Source organism: Rattus rattus, chromosome 3 (assembly GCF_011064425.1).
Source record: "Rattus rattus isolate New Zealand chromosome 3, Rrattus_CSIRO_v1, whole genome shotgun sequence".
NCBI classification, from domain to species: Eukaryota; Metazoa; Chordata; class Mammalia; order Rodentia; family Muridae; genus Rattus; species Rattus rattus.
In genome coordinates, this window is record NC_046156.1 from 67,082,034 (window position 1) to 67,105,844 (window position 23,811).

General features: G+C 38.3%; 1 protein-coding gene across 1 annotated transcript in view; it reads right to left on the reverse strand.

Annotated features, from left to right (window-relative positions):
• Lrba (LPS responsive beige-like anchor protein) overlaps positions 1–23,811 on the reverse strand; it is a 543,225-nt gene that overhangs the window by 289,896 nt on the left and 229,518 nt on the right. The window lies entirely within an intron of this gene.

Below are 23,811 nucleotides of genomic sequence, written 5' to 3' on the forward strand. Positions count from 1 at the left end.
ACAACAGACCTGGCTTGCACATGAATTCCATCTTAGACAAATACAGATCTTTAGAGAATTCAGCTTTTTATTCCATGCTTATGTGCTGATATCCACCATAGGTCAATTACACACATGCCCCACTAAATAAAACAAAGAGACCACTAAACAAAGATTAATATATATATATATATATTAAAATTTCATAAAAATACAATGTGAAAAATGTTAACCTCTGCATGTAGACATGAGATAGTGACAGGAAAACATGGGTGAGAAAAAGTTTGACACAGGAAGAGAAGATAGGACACACAGAAAAGCCTGGAGCAAAGAGATGGTGGCAGGAATGTGGTGGGGAGTATGGTAAATACAGGCAGAACAAAGTGAGGTAGTACTAGACTAGGCTCACACAGTACAAACCCTTCAGGTGAACCTGTACAGGCTGGGAGGACAGACACACACACACATACACACACAAACACACACACACACACACACACACCCAGGAGGACAAGGCAGATGTGCCAGCAAGTCGTTGATTAGGAGCTACTCTGGGTTACGTGAGATACGCTGTCTCAATTTACTTTTTACATAAGTTTGGGTCCAATATAGAATACTACTTGACAATGTCAAGAGAAAAAAATGGTACATAGAAGCTAAAATACATTTTTGTTGTTGTTTTTACAGCACATGTTTTTTATAGTTGAGCTGATTATTTTTTAATTACATATTTTAAGACAAAAGAAAGATATTTATTAATATAAATAAAGTTTTATCTGGCGACATTGGTTTTCTTTTTATTATTATTATTATTATTATTAACTTGAGTATTTCTTGTATACATTTCGAGTGTTATTCCCTTTCCCGGTTTCCGGGCAAACATCCCCCTAATCCCTCCCCTTCTTTATGGGTGCTCCCCTCCCCATCCTCCCTCCATTGCCGCCCTCCCCCCAACAATCTAGTTCACTGGGGATTCAGTCTTAGCAGGACCCAGGGCTTCCCCTTCCACTGGTGCTCTTACTAGGATATTCATTGCTACCTATGAGGTCAGAGTCCAGGGTCAGTCCATGTATAGTCTTTAGGTAGTGGTTTAGTCCCTGGAAGCTCTGGTTGCTTGGCATTGTTCATATGGGGTATTGAGCCCCTTCAAACTCTTCCAGTCCTTTCTCTGATTCCTTCAATAGGGTCCTGTTCTCAGTTCAGTGGTTTGCTGCTGGCATTCGCCTCTGTATTTACTGTATTCTGGCTGTGTCTCTCAGGAGCGATCTACATCCGGCTCCTGTCGGCCTGCACTTCTTTGCCTCATCCATCTTGTCTAATTGGATGGCTGTATATATATGGGCCACATGTGGGGCAGGCTCTGAATGGTGTTCCTTCTGTGTCTGTTTTAATCTTTTGCCTCTCTATTCCCTGCCAAGGGTATTCTTGTTCCCCTTTTAAAGAAGGAGTGAAGCATTCACATTTTGATCATCCGTCTTGAGTTTCATTTGTTCTAGGCATCTAGGGTAATTCAAGCATTTGGGCTAATAGCCACTTATCAATGAGTGCATACCATGTGTGTTTTTTTCTGTGATTGGGTTACCTCACTCAGGATGATATTTTCCAGTTCCAACCATTTGCCTCTGAATTTCATAAAGTCACTGTTTTTGATAGCTGAGTAATATTCCATTGTATAGATGTACCACATTTTCTGTATCCATTCCTCTGTTGAAGGGCATCTGGGTTCTTTCCAGCTTCTGGCTATTATAAATAAGGCTGCTATGAACAGAGTGGAGCATGTGTCTTTTATATGTTGGGGCATCTTGTGGGTATATGCCCAAGAGAGGTATAGCTGGATCCTCAGGCAGTTCAATGTCCAATTTTCTGAGGAACCTCCAGACTGATTTCCAGAATGGTTGTACCAGTCTGCAATCCCACCAACAATGGAGGAGTGTTCCTCCACATCCTTGCCAGCATCTGCTGTCACCTGAGTTTTTGATCTTAGCCATTCTCACTGGTGTGAGGTGAAATCTCAGAGTTGTTTTGATTTGCATTTCCCTTATGACTAAAGATGTTGAACATTTCTTTAGGTGTTTCTCAGCCATTCGGCATTCCTCAGCTGTGAATTCTTTGTTTAGCTATGAACCCCATTTTTAATAGGGTTATTTGTCCCCCCGGTCTAACTTCTTGAGTTCTTTGTATATTTTGGATATAAGGCCTCTATCTGTTGTAGGATTGGTAAAGATCTTTTCCCAATCTGTTGGTTGCCGTTTGTCCTAACCACAGTGTCCTTTGCCTTACAGAAGCTTTGCAGTTTTATGAGATCCCATTTGTCAATTCTTGATCTTAGAGCATAAGCCATTGGTGTTTTGTTCAGGAAATTTTTTCCAGTGCCCATGTGTTCCAGATGCTTCCCTAGTTTTTCTTCTATTAGTTTGAGTGTATCTGGTTTGATGTGGAGGTCCTTGATCCACTTGGACTTAAGCTTTGTACAGGGTGATAAGCATGGATCGATCTGCATTCTTCTACATGTTGACCTCCAGTTGGACCAGCACCATTTGCTGAAAATGCTATCTTTTTTCCATTTGATGGTTTGGCTCCTTGCGACATTGGTTTTCAATCGCAGCCATACTTTGTGTCTCCTCACTTTACCTGGGACATGCACAGAACAAATCACAGCGTTTGGCATTACACAAGCGCCATGCTACCTTCTCTCATGTTTATAGCCAGTGTGCACTCATTGTATCAAAATAAGTAAAGGTTATGCAAAAAACGGAAGAAGACAGGAATGTTTCTGCCTTCAGCAAAACCTAGAATATTTCATTTTAGAATTAAACTTATTTATAGTCTTTGTTTTGGTCAGGCTTTGTTTTATCAGTGGGATGAAATCTGGTATCTTGTGTCTCCTAGGCAGACTCTCAATCACTAAACTACACACCTCAAAGTTGGTAAGTTTGTTCACTAGCAATTATACTAGCTGGGATTAAAAAAACACATTACAGACACAGCACTTCTATATTACTAAACAAAAGGAAGATATAAAAATGAAGTATTTAAAACAAATTATCAGGACTTAGAACATAGTGAAGTGAACAGGGGTGGGGCCCTAGGTTCAATACTCAGTGTAAGAAAAATAATCAAAAATATTTCTTTTAAAGAATGTCTTTAAAAAATAAAAATAAAGCTTGAAAGTAAATTTCTAAACTGACCATGTATTTACCAAGCATGCAAAGTCATTTACAGATGGTAAATTAATCAAACTGAGATATTAAAGAGCCAAAGAATCATTTTCAGAGAAAATGACCACACTTCTGCGAGACCAACTGCTCAAGGGGTGGGGACACAACTGAACAGCAAGGCATGCATCTCTGAGGGATTCTCTCAGCTTTTCATGGGTTCACAGAAGGTAGTTTCACTGCTCAGCAGAGATTGGTCATTTGGGGACTAATGAAAAGTTTGTAGTTAATAAACATATGAGCTTTTCTGAATATATTTTTCAAGTAAACAAGCAAACAGCAGTTTCAAGGACACTGGCACGTAACTGAAGGACCTTCTGTCTGGCAGCCTGCTTCTGAGAGGTGAGTTTATCGCTGAGAGAATCCATCATAGTAAACCCTCCCGTTCAGCATCTGCATTTCCTCACATCATCAAATCTCTTGAACTAAATCTTTTCTCTTACTCTAGTCACTAACTGGATAGTACATTATGTATTATGCACTCATTCCCTAAAAATTTAAAATGTGACTATGATAGCCAACCAGTTTTAAAATAAAAATCTTCTTGGTGACCAAATCTAGTGCCCTTTCACAAAACAATTGTGCCTCGCTCATTTTCTAGAGCTGGCCACTACCCCTTCTTCTATCACGGCCCTAATACAGACATGTGTTCTCCCTGAACATTAGAAACGCTGACAACGCAGGGGCAAATACCAGGCCTCACATTTAAGATCCTTGACAACCAGGGTCTAGCATATCGTTCTACATTTATCCAATGATCTTCTTTCCTTACCACACATTCCTTAGACTGGTCGAGTGTTCATTCTTCATGCTCTTCTGCCTCTGGGCTATACTCGTTCACTAAACCTGGCATAATGGATGGTCATGTGCTCAGCCAGTCCTCATCCTTAAAAACTACTAACCCATACAAAGGTCTTATTGATGACTCAATTTTAACCCTTGCTGTTTTAAGAAGCAACTTCTACTTATCTTTTTAAAGTTTACTTTTGATAGTGCATTATATATTATTCATAGATATTAAGAAAAATCCAAATAAAAGGAGGAACTTAAAAATTATTTGAAAATACACTTTTTAAAAAGAAACAGCTCTAGTCAGCAGGAATTTAATGAAGTGTATAAACTATACAGACATACTCATGGTATGACTTTTCCAGAAAAGTTCTAAGCAGATGACAAAAAATGGCTTTTGAATCAAAATTAGTGGAATTCAACACAAAACAGAATTTACATTTCAAAGACTGAATTCACCTGCCATAATTCTGAATACAACTTACCAAGATGTTGTACTACAGTGTAGCAAAAGACCAAGAAAAATAGTATTTCTCTACTTATAATAAATAAAACTAATCAGTGGTGTAATCCTTCCGTAAGAATCATTGGAACTCTGGGAGAGAGCTAAAGAGAAAACATCATGTCTATTATTACTGTGACTGAATTGGATTAACCAATCCTCATGGGACAAAGTTATGAATTAAGTGATGCTCCCAACACTAAGAAAATTTGTGGAGAGAGAATGCAAATAGCTCTCTAATTATCTACAGCCTATTAACAAGCAGTCCTTATTACTTGCAATTAAAATGCTCTTAAATTTTATGGTAAAAGTTCATTGAAACGTTGAAAATTATATGCTAATTACTGTACTGTAAAGCACATGTTTAGTGTGTACTTTTACTATGGGCTCAATAAATAAAAAATATCAAATCCTAGGTGATATACTGACTGAATATTTTACTTAACAGAAAACATTTGTGGCATAAAGTACAAAAGGCTCCTGCTGTAATTTCCTAGGAATGGAGGACTGCAATACCCCAGAAACTAGAGAGCCTAAACAACCACATATGCAAGTCTGTGTTGTGCGCCTAGAAACTCCCTGGCAACCTAGATCGGATTCATTTTAGTCATGCTTCCACAACAGTACCAATGGCGAGCGGGCACTGTCGATCAATAAACACTTGTGAAATGAGTAAATAAATGATTTTCCTACTGGCAGGTCTTATTAGGAGAAAAAACTATGATGTAAGGTAAAAAAAAAAGTCAGCATATAAGCAGATGAAATAACACAATATCCATGAGTGGTTCTATTCTTTCAACTGAGGTCTCTCTGCTTTACTACTTGTCCACAGTTTACACTTATGATAATCAGGGAGGCTAAGCGGCACAGAGCCGCCCTACCCAGTATGTTCCTATTTCGTACACTCCCCTTCTTCCTTTGTCTCTCTTTCCTCTCTCCAACTCCTCTACTCAGGAGCACACACGAACACACGCACACACACACATCCTAATGGGACCCAAATGAGAGCCATGTAATGTGCCTCCTGAGAAATTTCCCCACTTTCTTCTACTCTACAGGATTCTTTTATTTTTACTTTGATTTTCTGTCAAAAATTTCATTTCTACCAAGGAAATTTTTCTTTCAAGATTCTACAAACTGTACTATTGCAGTGTCCAATACTGCCATACCCAAAACATAATTGGTTCAACATTTAATGAACATAAAAATAATAAAATATTTTGATGTCTTTTCCCCTCCATTGAGATTTCATGCCACAGAGGGGGTTTTATACTGTTGACCTATCTCCATGTATAGCAAACGTATCTCAAATGTTCAGCAGTCGTGTCCAGCTACAACCTAAGACTGCACAGAGATTGACTCTTGATCAAACTAAGTCTAACCAAGTTTACATGCTTCTCTTTTTGTGGATATGGTCGGTGAATTAGGTAAAGCTAAACTAAGTAGCCTTTTGCCTACTGCCGTGACTGATCGGCTCTCATTCTTACTGTTGTAAATCTATTCTTTTGCTACACCTGATACCTATAATTCATGAATTACAAAGAACTTTGCATCAGAAATTTATAATTAACATTATGAATTTAAACATAATTTACACTGTGTCAATCTACTATAGTTACCCTTACATTTTGCTTTATGCCATCTTGGGTCAGTAGAAGCCTTTTTAGTTTAGAGTCTCAAAACCTTTTTACCCGATCCCAGGATATTCTTCGTTTCGGTTGGAGGGGGTAACAGGGTTAGCCAAGGGACTCAAACGTGCTTGTAACTACTAGGCAAGCACTCTACCACAGATCCATATCCCAGCCCTTTACCACTGAGGGATAGGATGCTAGGCTGAATACATAGCACTTCTAATTGGTTAATCCAGGCTATCCTTGCCTAGTTCAGGAACCACATAAAGGGAAGCAAGCTAGTGATTATTTTCAAAGTAGTCTATGAAGATACTCCCTTTCTCATGTCATTGTTGATCCTTAACAGATTTCTGCAAATACAAAGAACACTGTGATGAATGGCCCAAGGCAAATACTTTCCTCATTATTTTACAACTGAATCTCTGAAACTGACTTCTAGAATCGAAGAAGTATGCAAAAATAAATAAATGCTTCTGTAATTTGTAATTAGCTTCCTTGCTAAGTAGCTGTCCATACACTCTGGACTACCTGTACACTCTGTAGGGCATGCCACTAGCAAAGAACGCCTTTCTTTTCCACATGCTCTCAATAGAATGACTTAGAAACTCATATATCAATCTGAGTTTACTGTCACGTTATGCCTAACACTACTGGCAAGAAAATGCCTTTCCACTCAAAACAAAAGCAATTAGCAAAGCTAAGGACAAATATTTGGATTACTTTTCTCTGACAGTAAGGTTTTAATATCTGAGAAAGTAGACTTCAAACTGAAACTAGTCAGAAGGGATAGGGAAAGCTACATGCTCACCAATGGGAAACTCTCCCCCAACAGGAAGTATGCTTGGGTACAACAGCATTAGCAAACAAAATCAGGAATAAACAAGAAGCAGTCCAGAATACAGAGTTCAAATGTAGGAGAAAAGATTGTTTAAGATGATGTAGATTTTAAATTAAAATTGTAGTTTTAAAGTAAACATAATGTATTTTTCTTCATAATTAGCATAATTAGAAAATAGAAATGTTTACTACCTCAGTTTTATCATTATACACTGTACACATGCCCTGAAATATCACACTGCATGTAACAAACATTATACATATAAAACTATTACTTGTTAATCAAAGTAATTTTCTCAAGTTTTAAGAGACATAAATACTAATTACTCTGGTTTTATGATTAGATCTGTACATATATATTTACCATAAACATGTAAAGTAAAACTATGATTAAAATTTTAAATGTTTCTACCTCATACAGAAATATAGCCATTTAGAAATGGTTTGTATGTGTCATATTTTTTGATTAGTACATGTCATTAATTACACATGGAAGCCGTAACACCATGTTCACACCAATGCTTTCAGCTTCTGCATTTGACTCTGCAGACACAGCTGAAAACCCTTAGCATTTAGTATAGATCAGACGCCGACAGTGAAGAGAACGTCAAAGACGAAAGCAGAAAGGAATAATCAGGGCTGGTGAGATGGCATGGGAGGTAAAATGCTTGCCAAGCAATCATTAATACCTCAGAGAATAGGAAGAAAAGTTAAGCTCTCAATGAGCAAGGGTTAAAGATGAAATCTAATATCCTATTATTATTTCTGAGGTGTGAATCTATTTAATATGTTGTTCATAAGTAAAGATTTCATCCATGAATCCATACTAAGTTTTCTGTGAAAGTTTAAATATGGATATTTTTACCATATTTAAAGAAATTAAACATGGGAAGTAACAAAGCAAGGAAAACTATGTCTTTCATTTCCCTAAAACATTAAACATTCACACATTGATATTAGTGGAGATAACAAGAACACAGGAATGTTCATTATCTGTCAGCCACTCTGAGTACTCACACACGTAACAGTTTGCTTATTTAAAAGTTAATCTCTTCATAATTTTAATGTGCTTCGCTCTTGCATCTAATGTTTTATGTGGCATTATTTTGCTTTTACTGCAAAAGAAAGATCTGGCTCCCAAAGATAAAGGAGATTTTTGGTAAATGGTGAAGGTAAAGAAATAAATGACCCACTTGGCTAGTGTGTAATTACACTGCCCGAGATTGTAACAATCTATCACAACAAGGAGGATGACACCATGCTAAGGGGTGAGTCAAAGGAGATAGCCTTTGACTAAGTACAAGACCCTGACGATCGATACGCCACAGATATTGTGCTCTCAAAAACAATTGAATTCTAAAAAAGTTTGAAAATAGATTCCCTTCTTCTTCTGATACTGATCAGAGACCCATCTTGACCTTATTCTAGAAGAGCAATACTTTCTAAATCAGGCACATGAAGCACATAAATCCTGCCCATCTCTGATACCTCTGTGAAATGGATACTAAACATACTCCTATTATGATACAGACCTACAAGCAAAAAACTTACTGAAACCTTTGCAGCATCTTAACTAAAAACCCTTGATTAGTATGTAAACAAGTATCATGACATCCCACAAAAAAAAAATTTCAAACATTGAAGAATCTGACAGAAAGCTGGATTTTACATTTGAGGATTGCAGTGTTTATCTTGAAGCAGACACTTAACAAGTGATTCCACTATGCAAAAGCCAAGCAAAAGAAAAGAACCTTTAAAAAATGAAAATCAGTAGTCTTTCAATTCATAAACAATTTTCTATAATGACGTGACAGAGCAATCACATCCCAACTGTCTTCATGTTGTCTCTCCTGTTGTGAGTTCTTGAATTTATGCTGACTTTTATTAACAAACACTTAAAATAAAATTCATCAAGATTTATCAAGACTTACATTTCTTCCCTTTTGTTTTCCCGTTATAAAAAAATCTCTGCTTGTTTATATAAAGCACTAAGAGTAGTTGCAGGTTAGAAACAAACAAGAAAATGGCCTAAAACATACTTAAAATCTAAAACAAAATACATAAAAAGGTAATTTGGTAAAAATCAAACCCAACCTTACTTTCAGTATTTACCTTTACCAGAAGCCCACAGTATAGCGAGTTAATATGCGACATCAAAACTGTAACTATAATTAAACTTTTAGGAAGCTCGGAGTTTTGTACCAAAAGTCTTATATCTCCTATTGACAGAGATGACAGTAAGCACCAAAATACTAGTTCAACGAAAGGAAAGCGCCACTCACAACATGTCAGTATAAGGAGGAACAGTACATGAAACCAAGAATATTACCTCAATTTCAGACAACTGGAGTTCATTCCCTAAAAATTTCACCTTGTGAGGGGGAATGAAAAACTGCACAGAATAAGTAGCATGCACTCCTGACCCAGGAAAGCTCTAGAGATGCAGCGCTGGCAACAAGATGGGTGGGTGTCTGACTGCATGTGTGCCTCTGAATTCAACTCTGTAGACACAGCTGAAAACCCTTAGCATTTAGTATAGATCAGACGCCGACAGTGAAGAGAACGTCAAAGACGAAAGCAGAAAGGAATAACCAGGGCTGGTGAGATGGCATGGGAGGTAAAATGCTTGTCGAGCAATCATTAAAATTCAAAGTTTGATACCCAGTACCCACAAAAAAGAGCTGTTCCAGACAGTGCGGCCCTGGTCCCAGTGTTGAGAGGGTAGAGACAAGAAGATATCAGGACTTGCTGGCCAGCCAGTATGGCCGGAGTGAGGACCAAGTTCAATAAAAACCCAACTCTCAAATTAAAAAAACAAAATTAAAGATGGTAAAAATTAAAGAAGCCAACTTCTGTCTTCTTCTGGAATCTACACATACAGCATGCATCCATATGCATATGTTATGGCTTATATATGCTTGGCCAGGGAATGGAACTATGAGAAGGTGTGGCCCTGTTGAAGTGGGTGTGACCTTATGGGTATGGGCTTTAAGATCCTCATCCTAGTTGCCTGGAAGCCAGTATTCTGATAGCAGCCTTCAGATGAAGATGTAGAACTCTCAGGTCACCATGCCTGCCTGGATGCTGCCATATATCCGCCTGATGATAATGGACTGAACCTCTGAACCTGTAAGCCAGCCCCAATTAAATGTTGTCTTTACAAGAGTTGCCTTGGTCATGGTGTCAGTTCACAGCAGTAAAACCCTAACTAAGACAGCATACAAACATAAAACATATGTCATTCATAAAAATGTGATTATTTCACTCCAAACTTTCAAAGCATAAAGAGGGATAGAACAGGAAAAAGGCCCTTATAAACTTTAAAAACTATCAAATAAATTAGCTTACCAAGTTCTTCCACTAAAATGCAAAACAAATAAGACTTGGATGAACTTATTCAATTGCTCATATCTGTACCTAGATTATTTAAAGAAATGTAACCTAACTAAAATAAGTTTAGGTAGACTAATAGAAACCTTGATCATCTACAGAAAATGGCTATGGGGTAGACATTTTCAGTTTCTAGAGGAATTTTGAAGGAACTGTGTCTCTTAGAAAAGCACATAAGTGTAAGAGCAGGTTGAGTGTGCAGGTCAAACCCACCAACAGCAGGCATGTGAATCACTGCTATCAACACTGAGCTGTCAAAACATAGCTGTTCAAAAAATGCCATTTAAAGGCAATAGAAATATTTTGAAAATCATGAATCTCACATGTGGGTACAGAGTTTATTTCTGTATTCCCAAACAAATTGAGGACACATCCCATACTGCTTAGGAAAAGATAAAAATAAAAAGAAGAGAAAATGTAAAACCCCAGGAAGAAATATCCACAGAAGCTCTTAGGTCTGCTCTTTTCTTCAGTCAATATCATATATGAAAGACCCAGTAGCACACGCCAGCTAGTGAGCCTGGGACGGAGAGTACAGGAGCAAGGTCTAGTTAGGAGTTTTACACGTACATTAAAGTATGTGAGGAAGACACCACATGCTCAGTATATGCCAAATGCCTCGAGAACAGATAAAAACGGGAAGCAACGGACAGAGTCATGTTTCCAAAGGGAAAGACAAGGTTGACTGGCTTCTAAATAATGTCACATTTCTGACAGAGTTTGAAAGAATTGGGATAACCAGTTAAGGCATAAGCACTAAAGACAGAGAGGCATGGAAAAAGAAAACAGGTGTGTCTAAGTTTTAAGTTGCCTCTTGTGACTAAAATGCACAGAACGCTGAAGGCAAAGCCATTAAATTAAGAGATTGGCTGTGAGAAGCAGGCAGTGCGTTACCTTCAAAGTGAGTAGGCTTTCAACAGCTTCTGACAATGGTACCACTGAGGCCAACACATTCTCGATGGCAAGGAAAAGAGTGGTGGCAAGGTACCTGCATATGTACAGTTCCAAGAGATGGTCAGTGACCATACATTGTATCAAAGCAATTTATTATACTAGGCTATCTATGTAGATTATGTAGAAGGGAAAGCTGCTCTAATTTCAGAGTTTTCTCTTTGCAATAACATTCTAATTGTGGCTTGATTAAAATACAGCCTAAAGCACAGCAGTAGCCTGCTGCTGATATCTCCAATTTCTACACCGTCAGCTGTTACATAATTCTAGCTCTAGGTATATGAAATTCAAAGATTCCATCTACTTCTTCAGTCCATCAATCATGTCACATATAAAACAGTAATAACGTCACTATTTAAGGTAAAAGAGTAAAAATTTTCCAAGAGTAACAATTTAAAGTAATTTAAAGTAATTAAAAGTTTACTTTCAAAATGTCATAACTACATAGCACCATTGCTCTACGCCAAACTTATCCACAAGTCAGTGTTCTAATGATGAATACGTTGTTTCTTTTAGACATCATTAAGAATTTATAATTATTTTGTAGGTAAATTAAAAACAATATATAAGTTGGAAATTTCGTTTTGGTTGTTTAAAAACACAATTTTGCAAGTTTTAACAATTGTATATGGCTGTATCAGGACCTTTCCAAGTATGTTCAGATTAGGGTTCACTAGGGATTCATGAAAGCAACTGTTGGGGCTAAGATATCTTACAGAATCAGTAGGCAATTCATGGTCAAAAGGGTAAAGCACAGGAAGCAAAGCCCAGAGGAACCAGGCATAGGCTTCCAGAGTCCTTTCAAATGCAGTCACACAGGATATAGTTAATTCTTCCAGCAGTAAGTTGTGATAACATGTGTGAAATGCTTCTCTAGGGAAGCTCATTAGAAACTCGGCTCTCATGGCTCCTATTGGAACTGGTTGTAAATGCATCCTCTGCCTAGCACATGGCATAATTACTGACTCTCAGAAAGTAAACTAATGTTTTCAATTAACTACACTGTCTGTACAAAGAGTATAGGTAAAGTGAGAGACAAATTAATTATGAAATTTATGTCACAGTAGGATTCTATACCATTCAAGTTTCAAGATGTCAGTCAAGGTTCTATTATGTGATCATCTCTTTCTAAGAATAAGAATCAGGTATGTTAACTGGTTTCCCTGCATAGCTATGGAACCACAGGATAATCAAGACATACATTTGATCACACTAAGGGGAAAAGGTTGTACCTCATTGTTGGCAACATTTATAAACGCTAGACTGATTGATTTTTCTTTTTCTTCTTCTTTTTCCCTCCCTTCCTCCTCCCCTATTCTCCATTTTTGTGCCTTCACTCTTTTGGGAAAATGTCTCAATCTGTAGTCCATGCTGTCCTCAAACTTTTCATGTTCACCCCTGCCTCAGCCACCTGAAATGTTGGGATTTTTAAGAGTAGCTACTGATTCTTATCTGTAAATTTGTTTATACCAGACGCTCATATAAATGGAATCATATATTACACAGACTTTGAGTTTAGCTCCTTGACCTCTGTGTCATATACCTACCATTTATCTCACCAGCAAAATTATTCAGATTTTTTTCTGTGAACTACATTTCCATCTTGGATAAGCCAACATTATAATAGTAGAACTGTTGTGCTACACAAATAATTATACAAGAACCTGTCATGCAGTTTTCAAAATGATGATGACATTCTCATTCTGCTGTACTTTCTTATTAGCAATCTGTGAAAAAGTTCCACAGAATAGTTTGAAATAGAGGTGTTAGTGTTTGTTTCATAATTTTTCACATATATTATATATCACACATACTTCACAGAGACACATACAGACACACAGACACAAACATTTTCAAATGGGAAAATCGATCATGTTTAAAAACTCAGCTTTGTTATCGTCACCCCACATGCGCCTATAAGCACATACAAACTCACTATTATTTAGTGCTGACAGGTAATTTTACTTATCATATCAAATTAAAAAGTATTAAAAAGTATTTGTTTTATGATAGCACAATTAAGATTTATTCCAGAACACTATTTCAATGTTCACTTGATAAAACACATGAAACCAAGGATTTCAAAACATTGAATTAAAGCTACAAAAGGAAGAAGGATCTGGGTGACAGAAAAGAAGAACTTAGCTCACTGCCTGCCAAATGTCTAATCTGCAATATGGAGAAAGGATGCAACAAATGCTAGCACACCTTTAGACTTGAATAACGGAGAAAGGCGAGCAAGAGAGGATGGTAAAACGCCAAGAAGAAAGCTCACTAGAGACTTGGAGGAAATATTCTACTGAGTTCTAATCACCGGGTGCCTATGAGGAAACCAATCAAGGCCAGACGGAGAACTACATTCAGAATTCAATGCTTCTCTCTTAATAACTATTTATAATCAAAGCATGTTTTTCACATGAAAGTAAATTACAAATCAGTACTCCAATTTCTTTAGAGAATCTTGAAATATTTGCAAACTATTTTAAATAACTATGGGATAAAGAACAAAACAAGAAAATATTTAAAACTGAATGAAAATAAAAATATAGTCTAGAAATATTGGCCTGAGGCTGTATGTAATTCTATCCCTTTGGAGGCAGTGTTGGGAGTATTATGAGTTCAAGACAAGACTTGACTACATAGTGATACCCTGTCCCCAAAAAGTCAAAGTCAAAAAAAAAAAAAAAAAAAAAAAAAGATGGGAAAGTCCCCCTTGGGAGGAAGAAGAAAGCAACCACAAGAGGGGAGAGAAGGAGTGACTGGGGAGGGGAGAGGAGAACATGATCTGGTATTGGGTGGGAGAAAAGGACTGAAGCCCTGAGGGCCAGCAGAAAAAAATGGCAACAGGCTACCTTGGAAGGAAGGGGGTTGGAAGGACCCTCCAGAATGTACCAGAGACCTGGGAAGTGAGACTCTCAGAACGCAACGTGGGGACAAGGGACCCTAGATGAAATGCCCTACAGTAGGAAGAGGGAATTTGTTGAGCCCACCTCCAGCAGAAAGACATGGCATCAAGTGATGGATGGGGTTGCTATCCCACAGCCAAAGTTCTGACCCATAATTCTTACTGTTTGAAAGAAATGCAGGGATGGAAAGGGAGAAGAACCTGAGGAAAAGAAGGTCCAGCAACATGCCCAAAGTGGGATCCAGATCAAGGAGAGGCCCCAAGAACTGACACCATTACTGAGGCTAAAGGGTGCTCACACAAAGGGACCTACCATGACTATTCTCCAAAGACTCAACAAGCAGCTGAAAGAGTCAGATGCAGATGTGTGCACCCAGCCAATGAACAGAAGCTGCTGATCCCTCTGGTTGAATCAGGGAAAAGCTGGAGGAAGCTGAGGAGGAGGGCGACCCTGTAGGAGGACCAGCAGTCACAATTAGCCTGGACCCCCAAGGTCTCTCAGACACTGGATCACCAACCAGGTAGCATACACCAGCTGAGATGAGGCCCCCAACACATATACAGCAGAGGGCTGCCGGGTCTCTGGGTTCAGTCAGAGAAGATGCACCTAATCCTCAAGAGACTGGAGGCCCCAGGAAGTTTAGCGGTCTGGTGGGGTGGGGTGTGGAGAACAGGGTGTTGGTGGGAGCAGGGAGGAGGAATGGGATATGGAACAGTTGGGAGGGTAGACCAGGAGGGGAATAAAATCTAGAGTGTAAAAGTAAATAATTTGTTTTTTTTTTTTAATAAAGATGGATAGCTCCTGAGAAACAACACACCCAAGATTTTATTCTGGCTTCCATAACATTTACATACATAAATCAGTTTCCATATATACATCCAAATGGACATGCTCTCACATGTGCACATAAAAATACACACAGTCACACATACATAAAATTCATTCATACAAAAACCATGAAAGTCCATGTGGCTCAGTTACTTAAGTATAAAACTGAAAGAGGAACATCAGCTTCAACATTATCCTACTACCAAAGCATGGCAGATGCATTATGAAAAAGTCTGTAAATGAATATCCCACATAATGAAGAGACACTACCCAAAAATTATCTAAACACATACAAAAATATATAAAAGGATAGCAAGCACATTAAAAACAAGTACATCCCTGGAATATAAGATTGACAGACTCCTGAAATGCAAGATTTTATATCTGCATAAGCAGGTGTATTTACCAAAGAATGAAACACAAGAGAAAATAAAAACCAACTTTATGCACACAGGAAAAACATTTCAAAGATCAAGACATTCATAAAGAAGACTGTGTAAAGTAAATGCACTGAGAATAAACCATACTAAAAATAGAGAAAAAGATCATACCTATTTATTTTCATGGCAGTCTCACTGTAAGTCCTACAAACCACAACAATGACAAGAATTTCAAGATAACAAGAAAGGTACAATAGTGGGGTTACATCCTGGCGGTAACCACCAGCTATCTGACTGGACTTTTGGCCCCCTCAATAGGAGGGAATTCATACCTGGGTACTGTAAACCTAGCGCAGCCCATGGCTGGTGAGGCCATGAGACCTAGAAGAGACCCTACTACTGCCACTTCTGTAAACCAATACAATTTCAAGCTGCATAATAAGTCTCTTAAAGCCACAGATAAAGGTGATGCTCTTGATCCTTGTCAAAGAGGCGTCTTTCTGCACCAGACCACAAATCGTTAGAGAAATGCATAACTAGTCAAAACACCAAGAACAGCTGATGGAGGGGTGCGCAGAACTAGCCCTACAGCTAAGACTCAAAGAACATTACAGAAGACGAAGTGAGAAAGTGTAAGAGGCAGACGACCAGGACACCTGTGTGAGATGGTGTTTTTATATATGACAGTGAAACTGTAAATATCGATTCCAACAACATGGTTACCTGAACAAGCCCTGAGAAGGTATAATTATGAGCTATTGGAATGCCAATGAGAATGGGGAAAATTTCATGAGGCTACTCTCCTAGATGAAAAGCTACAGGCAGTTAATGCCTGCTCAAAGGAGAATCAGTCCTTCTCAGTTCTGGGATAAAACTCTTGATAGACTGCCAAGAGAAAAGCCCAAAACACATATGCATAAGCAGATTTTATTTATAATTTATAGTGTGTGTGTGTGTGTGTGTGTGTGTGTGTGTGTGTGTGTGTACGTGTGTGCGTGTGTGTGTGTGTGTGTGTGTAAGTAGAAGGAATGAGAGGGCATGAGAGGAACTGGAGAGAAAAAGGAGTAGAGAGAAATGATACAGATGCAGTGTTCATATATAAATTTTCTGGCCTTCATCATACTAGAAGGCACTATGCCAGCTTCCAAAAAAGGGAGGCAATGAAAAATTCCACCCAGCTATGACACTTATGAGCGTGGGACGACAACCCTAGAGGCATAGTACTGTTCTCTAATTGAACTTGAGGCCTGTCTAACAAGAGGGTTTCAGATGCACTGGCTCATTTCCTGTAACCCTGCCACTTAGGTCATCTAAGAGAAAAGAAGAGCAAACTATCTAACTATGCCTAATACTAGAAGCCTAACGAACAACTCAGTGTTAGTAACACCTAGTAATTTACTAAACAAGCATAATTCCTAAAGACAATCTACAAACATTGGTCCTATGCCCACAGATAATGTAGTCTTCATCCCTCACTACAACCCCTGATAGACAGGGTTGTGGAGCTGAGGCCCAGTGGATACATCTACAAAATCGCCCCACAGCTAAGGCTCAGGGGTCACTCCAGAAGAAGAAGCAGAAGACTGTAAGCCCTAGAGGAGATCAGGTAGTTTGTTGTGCAATCGTGTCTCGCAGTAACATCAGAAGCTACACCATGAAGTCTCACCAACATGGCCATCTACGTTTGAGCTGAACAAGGTGAATATCAATGAACATGCCACACTGGACAGAGAAAGGACCACAGGTTTCAACCCTACCCAAAGAGCTATAGGAAAGTGAAAAAAGCTGGAAGTGGGAGAGGTGCTCTTCCTCAGGAAAGTGGACTGTCCAGGATGTACGGTCAACCATGAAAACATTCATGTAAGTACGAAAGTGACAGGGTATGAACTCAACAGGTTACATGTAAGAATATGTATTTATATATAAGCAAATATATGCATACAATAACAATTAATGAATCAACAGGCCATGAATTTGGAAGAGAACTGGGAAGGGTTTGTAGAGCGGAAAGGGGAAGGAGAAATGTAATGAAAATACAATCTCAAAAACAAAGAAAACCAAATGAAATAGGCAAAATGCGTGAATAGACATTTCATAATATCACCTAATGTCGCATGAGTATTTATCAAACTTCATTGGTGATTTTGGAAATATAAATTGAAGCCACAATGAAATGGTCATGCACGTTTAGACTGCCTAAAGTAAACAAACCACACACAAGAATTAACAAAGAGTAGAGGAGCCTGAACTCTAATACACTGCTGGTGGGAATGACGGTGTTTGACAGTTTCTTTAAAAAGCCATTTTTCTAAACATTCTGTCACATGATCCAGTTTTTCTACAACTATGACTATAATAGAGACAAGAAATATCAATCAAAAATTTCACAGCACCTGTACTTGTAAAATCAAAATACTGAAAACAACTTGTCAATAAAGTACAAATTCTAAGGTATCTACTTACTAGAATACTATTTAAGAATAGAAAGAAATGAACTGTCAATCTGTGCAGCAGCATGGATGGACTTGCAAATAACTGTGCTAGTGAAAGAAGCCGGGGGAAAGAACAGAGTGCAGACTGAATAAATCCATTTATAGGAAATTCTAGAAAATGAAAGTTAATCTACAATGACAAGAGATCAATAGTTTCCTGGAGGTTAGGCAGATGGGAGAGATCAGAAAAGGGCAGGGAAAAAACCTTTAGACTGTGGTGATGGTTTTATGGATTAGATGTGTATAAAGTTATCAAACTGTACAATTTAATATGTATATTTCCTATAGAGTATATCTCTATAAAATTATCCACGGATTGTTTACTATAGTATTTTCATTCTATTTGAGGAAACGAAGGTTGCTTTTGTTTTGGGGGACATAGTTTCATTATGAAACTCTGACTAGCCCAGATTTTGTGCAGCTCAGTCTACCCTTGACCATTCAGGATCCTCCTGCATCTACCTGTCAAGTACTAGAATTATAGCCCTTCACCTCTGTATCTCCCTATATTCTATATCTTATGGTAATATAACTTAACATCTTTCTCAGTGCTCAGCACTAACAAACCATTTAATCTTTCACATTTGACATTTAACCCTTTGAAATACCACCTCTATTTTACTGATGAAAGAAATCAGAAGCTAAGGGTGCTAAATGGCACTGAAACATAAACTAAGATCCAAGTGTTCTGCCCCGTCCCATGTCTACCTAAGTGAAGAGATTCAAGCCTAGCTTTGTTTGACTTAAAGGCTGTATTAACAGTCTTCTCCACTAAGCTTCAGTATACTAATATTTTATCTCAAAGGAAGGATTAATCTCCAGCAGGTGTGTGAAATAAGATATTCAGTAGGTGTGATTAAATAAAGGAGCAGAAACTAAGGCATTTTTCTAGACTGCAGTGGCTGGGCTCATAGACAGGAAGAAGGAACGACACGGAGAGAACGGTGGTATGCTTGTGGGAACAGAGGGAAGGAGACAGACTAGGGGAAGTGATGATGAGTTCTCATAACATTAACACTGGTTTAGAAGAAAATAATTCAGAACCAAAGAATGCTCTCCTAGCAAAATCTCCATATGACACAAACATTACCAAAAGGTTTGTGTGTGTTCCTCAAATTGAAATGTTAATAGGCCTTAATGCGATGTATGTAAGAGGTCATAGGCTAGAGTCCTCCTCAATGGGATGAGAACTCTTAGAAAAGACACTAGTGAACGTTTTTCTGTCTCAAAAAATACAAACACATAGTCTGGTACTCAACTCCAAAGCCTGTAGAAATACAGGGAAGAATTGTTGCATAAGTTGTCCGGCCTACAGAAATCTGTTTTAATGGTTCAGACACATTAAGGCTGCAGAAGAAACACAATCCTAGTGGCACATTTTAGAAAATTTAAAACTTTTAATTGGTTCTTTTGTGAATTTCATACCATGTACCCCAATCCCACTCATTACTTCCTCACCTCTTACCAAACCTTGCAAACTACCTACCCTCCACTCTTGCAACCTCCCTCTGAACAGAGAAAACAAAACAAAACTAATTGTAGAATCTGAAGTGTCACATTGTGTCTTACAATATACCCTTGCGTCCACCTTCTTTGCTTGCAAATGCTCATCACTCGTTGGTCTGGTACGAGGCCTCTGGTTTCTACTACACTATCAGTGCTACCAAGCAAGACACTATCAATGCACAACCTCACTGGGACTCCTCTTGGATATCCTGTTGTTGCCATGTGTCATGGAGCTCTTGTAGTTTTGGATGGGACCAGCCTGTTCATGCACTCCAGCAGTTCACTGATGGGGTAGATGCTGTGGTGGACTAACTCAAAGCCCTGGATCTGAGCATATCTAAACTGGACAGTCCACTGGCTCTCCCTTTCTCACGTCCTCAGGGCCAGCTCACCTGTAATCTCTGCTACCAGAGACAGCTCTACTTTTCTGCCCAGGCAAGGTGCAAGAACCACTCTCAAGAACATTGTAGCCAGTGAGGTCATGGCCAGCTTGGTGAGAGACAAGGGAGGAGAGGAGAGGCCTCTCTCCCTCTTTCTGTCTCCCTCTCGTCCACTCTACAGCACAGAAAACAAGAAGCAAAGCCAGCTATCCCACACTCCCCTCACCCACCCTCAGGGCTGGCTCACCTGCAACCTCCACATGCAGGGCCATCTCTACTGTGCTGCCCAGGTACGGTGCAAGGCCTGCTTTACCAAGTGCTACAGCATGTGAGGGGCAGGGTCAGCATCTCCTGCTCTGATAACCTCAGAGCTAGCTTTCCTGCCTGCTGTAGAAGGTAAGGGGAAAGGTGGGGGTAGGGTCATCTTTCCCTCACCCACGTCATAGCAAAGTAGACAAGTTGCAGAGCCAACTCTCTCCCATGCTCACCATTTTGGAACTCTTAATTTGAACAACTATGTTTTTCAAATGAGAAACTAAGTCAGGCTCAACAGTCAGTGTGACTTGACATCATGGACAACAGCAAATGCTTCATGAAGGTAAACCTGAAGCTCCTAACTGGAATATGGGCACAGGAAGGAATATTAAAGATACATGCTAAGAATATGTCCCTATAAGTTGTTATGAAGACAGAAAACACTGTACCTTAGGGCTTCTTTTGCAAACTTTTAAAGAAATGACAAGTATCCTTGAGTATCTAATATCCCAGGCCTGTTTAAAAATATCAAGAAGTATCCATGATAGTTCTGCACTGAGAGGGTAGTGTTTCACCAAACTGTCTCAACGGGCTTATTTCCAACAACAGTGCAGAGACATATTTACTTATGAACCCTTAGGCCTTATAGCTGGCTTGTTCCCAACTCCTTCACATAACTTAATTAACCTGTTTACTCTAATCTGTGTTCTGCCATGCGGCTCATTAGTTACCTCTCCTCCAGTCCCCTGTTCCTCTGTGTCTAATGAATTCCCCCACCTCTCAAATCTTCCCGAGAGTTCCTGTCTCTCAGCCCAGAAGTCCTGCCTTCCCTTCCCTTTCCTGCCTAGCTAGTCAGCTCTATTAAACTACTCAGAAAGTAATGGAAAAGAATGTTTACAAAGTTCACATAATACAAAGACAACCTTTATACAATACACAAGAAGATTATCCAAACAGTAGTGTCTGAGACCTCACAATGGGTGCAAAAAATTATTTCTAGTGTTACCAAATCATAATAAGCCATCCATGGTATATGTAAAGCAACTCACAGGGTTGATTTTGTTTTAAAATATGTGCATGGCCTGGATGCCATGAAAAAGAGACAGTATTAAAACAATTTTCAAGATTAGATTTAGGTCTCCATAGTTTCCTTCCAGGTATACCTCATGCTTAAACTTTGAAACATATATGTTCTTCTTCTATTCATACAAAGGAAATCTATTAAGAATTTAAAATATTCTATATTCTAGAAATATATACATATATATTTCCAAGATTCTCCAAACTCATAAATCTTCTGTGACAACTGAATTCTAAAAGGAAAAAAGGAAGAGCTATCTCTTCTCCCTTACTTTAAAATCTATGTAGCTAATTAATTTACCATATATTCATAAATGTCTTATCCTTTGGGTACTTTCATTATTGTCTGTATACCTGTTCTGTTCTGCATTGTCTTAACCATATCAGAGCACTTTCATTTGACATTAGGAGGTATTACAAGATCATCTAAGAGCTGGCCCTCCCAACTCTGAAACCAAACATTCTCTTAAAAAGATCTGGTTTCTTACCAGAAGTCTGCAGAGGCTACAATTAGGGATCTAGTCTTGTGCACCATCAATGGTTATTACTACTTCAATATCCCTTACAAACAAGGCTAAGAGATGAACCCAGGTATTCTAACTTGGGCATATACACAGCACTCTCTCTCTCTCACGCATGCACGATCTATCTCTCTCTCTCTCTCTCCCTTGTTTTTTAAAGTCTCCTACTCTTCCTGTCTGTCTCTTCACTTGAGAGTTAGGCATATCCTATTCCATCAAATCTTTCTCTGATTCATCACTTTGTCTGCCCCTCAATTAAACATCACTTACAAATATTGGTGCTTCCTTCTACAAATTAACTTTACCTATATTGTTTGAGATTAAAGGTATTACTAAGGGCATGACTGTATGCCGGCCAGAGGAATTAAAGGTGTATGCTAAGGGTTGAGCCATACCACAACTAGAAAGAGTTTGTTTTTTTTCATTACGTAACACAATCTCAGTTTTCACAGTATGATCAGATATCCTGCAACAGCTACTCATCTATAAAATGATGGAAGGTATGAATTAGGTAGCTATGACCATGATTAATAGCTAAGTGACTACAGTAGATATTTTCAAGGAAAGTACAAAATATATCAACTTAAGTACCATATTTTTAAAAGAGGAAGAATTTCTTAAGAATCCATAGATAATATCATAGAAAAGTTCAAAATTTAAAAAAATACAGTTTCTGAATACATATTTTCTGAGAAAATATCATTATTTTTACAATAACTTTCCTGTGATAGCAAAGTATAATTATCAACTATATATAGCTACAGAAATATAGAGAAACATCAAACAATAAGGGATGCCAATATTTTCCCTCATGTATTTTCCCACTAAAATTATAAGCCCACAGAAATGTTGCAAAATACACGAAAAACAACTTACTTTCACCTGGGTTCCCCACCTGGTTCACATTCACCACAGCTCCTTCACGGTGCACATGAGCAAACCTCTCTCTCTTCAGTTTTCCTCACTATACCATGTAGATGGCTCCCTCCCTCCCCCTTTTATCCCTCCCCCTGTGTTTCCCTGAATCTTCTAAGAATTAGTTTCAGGTTTCATGAGAATGCAATGAAGTGCTACAGCAGTAAAGATTTACAACTGTTTAACCAGGTCCAGTCAAGGGTATGTATACTGGTAGGGGTCATTTACTAAAAATTCGTATACTTTTAAAAACAGCATTTCAACACTAGACAGTAAGTGTCACAGAAAGACAGGTGCTAGAAAGTCTAAAATGATATTAAATTTAGGAGGTTAGGTTATTGTGACCAGCTGCATCATACGCTCTCTATTAATGAGGCAGATTAAGTGACTTTCTTTTTTACTTTATTGTTTTGACAGCTCTAGCTGTCCTGGAACTCACTCTGTAGAGCAGGCTGACTTTGAACTCACAGAGATGCTCCTAGATCTGCCTCCACCATACTCAGCTTGAAAAATGACTTTTGTAATATGAGATGCTTTTAGCAGTTATGACTACTAGAATATCCATTCTATAGAGTGGAGCTCTAATTAAGTACAGTAGTTATAAAAATTACAATCACATTTTGAGTTTTGGCTTCATTTATAAATAAAAAATAACTTTGAAAATAAAGAGACTAAAGAAAGAAAAGTTCTCAAAAGAACAAAAGACAAAACCCAAATACCAAAGACTAATACTGAGAAGTAAGAAGGCTTTGGTGAGAGTGAACTCTGGAGTCGGAAGGTCAGGGGCTTCCAGACAACTACTTCCTTGTCTTCGACCTCTGATCTTCCTGATCTATCTCTTTGCATTGGTCCATTTTTAAAAATAGATGTTTCGCTGTACTTCTCACAGTACCTGTCTCAAAATCAGCGACTCAGTAAATGCTAGCTATCATTCACATTATTGTGAATCTTAAAGCTGGTGTTGCTATTACATGAAGATCCAAATTATTTTTATAATTGCTAGAATAAATTAAATAAAGGTTTAGAAAAATAAATCTTGAGATGCAAAAGGCCTCACTCTTCAAGAACTTATTTTCCTGTGATGCCATCCACATGTGCAGTATTTGATGTTAACAGTTTCCTTCGTTAAAGTTCTTTCCTTAAAACACTAAATGCTAGGTTGTGTACCTCTTACTCATGATCCAGCTGGAATAAATAAATGTACTTGGGAACTAATGTCTTGTCATTTGATAAGCCTTCCGTCAGCAGGAAGTG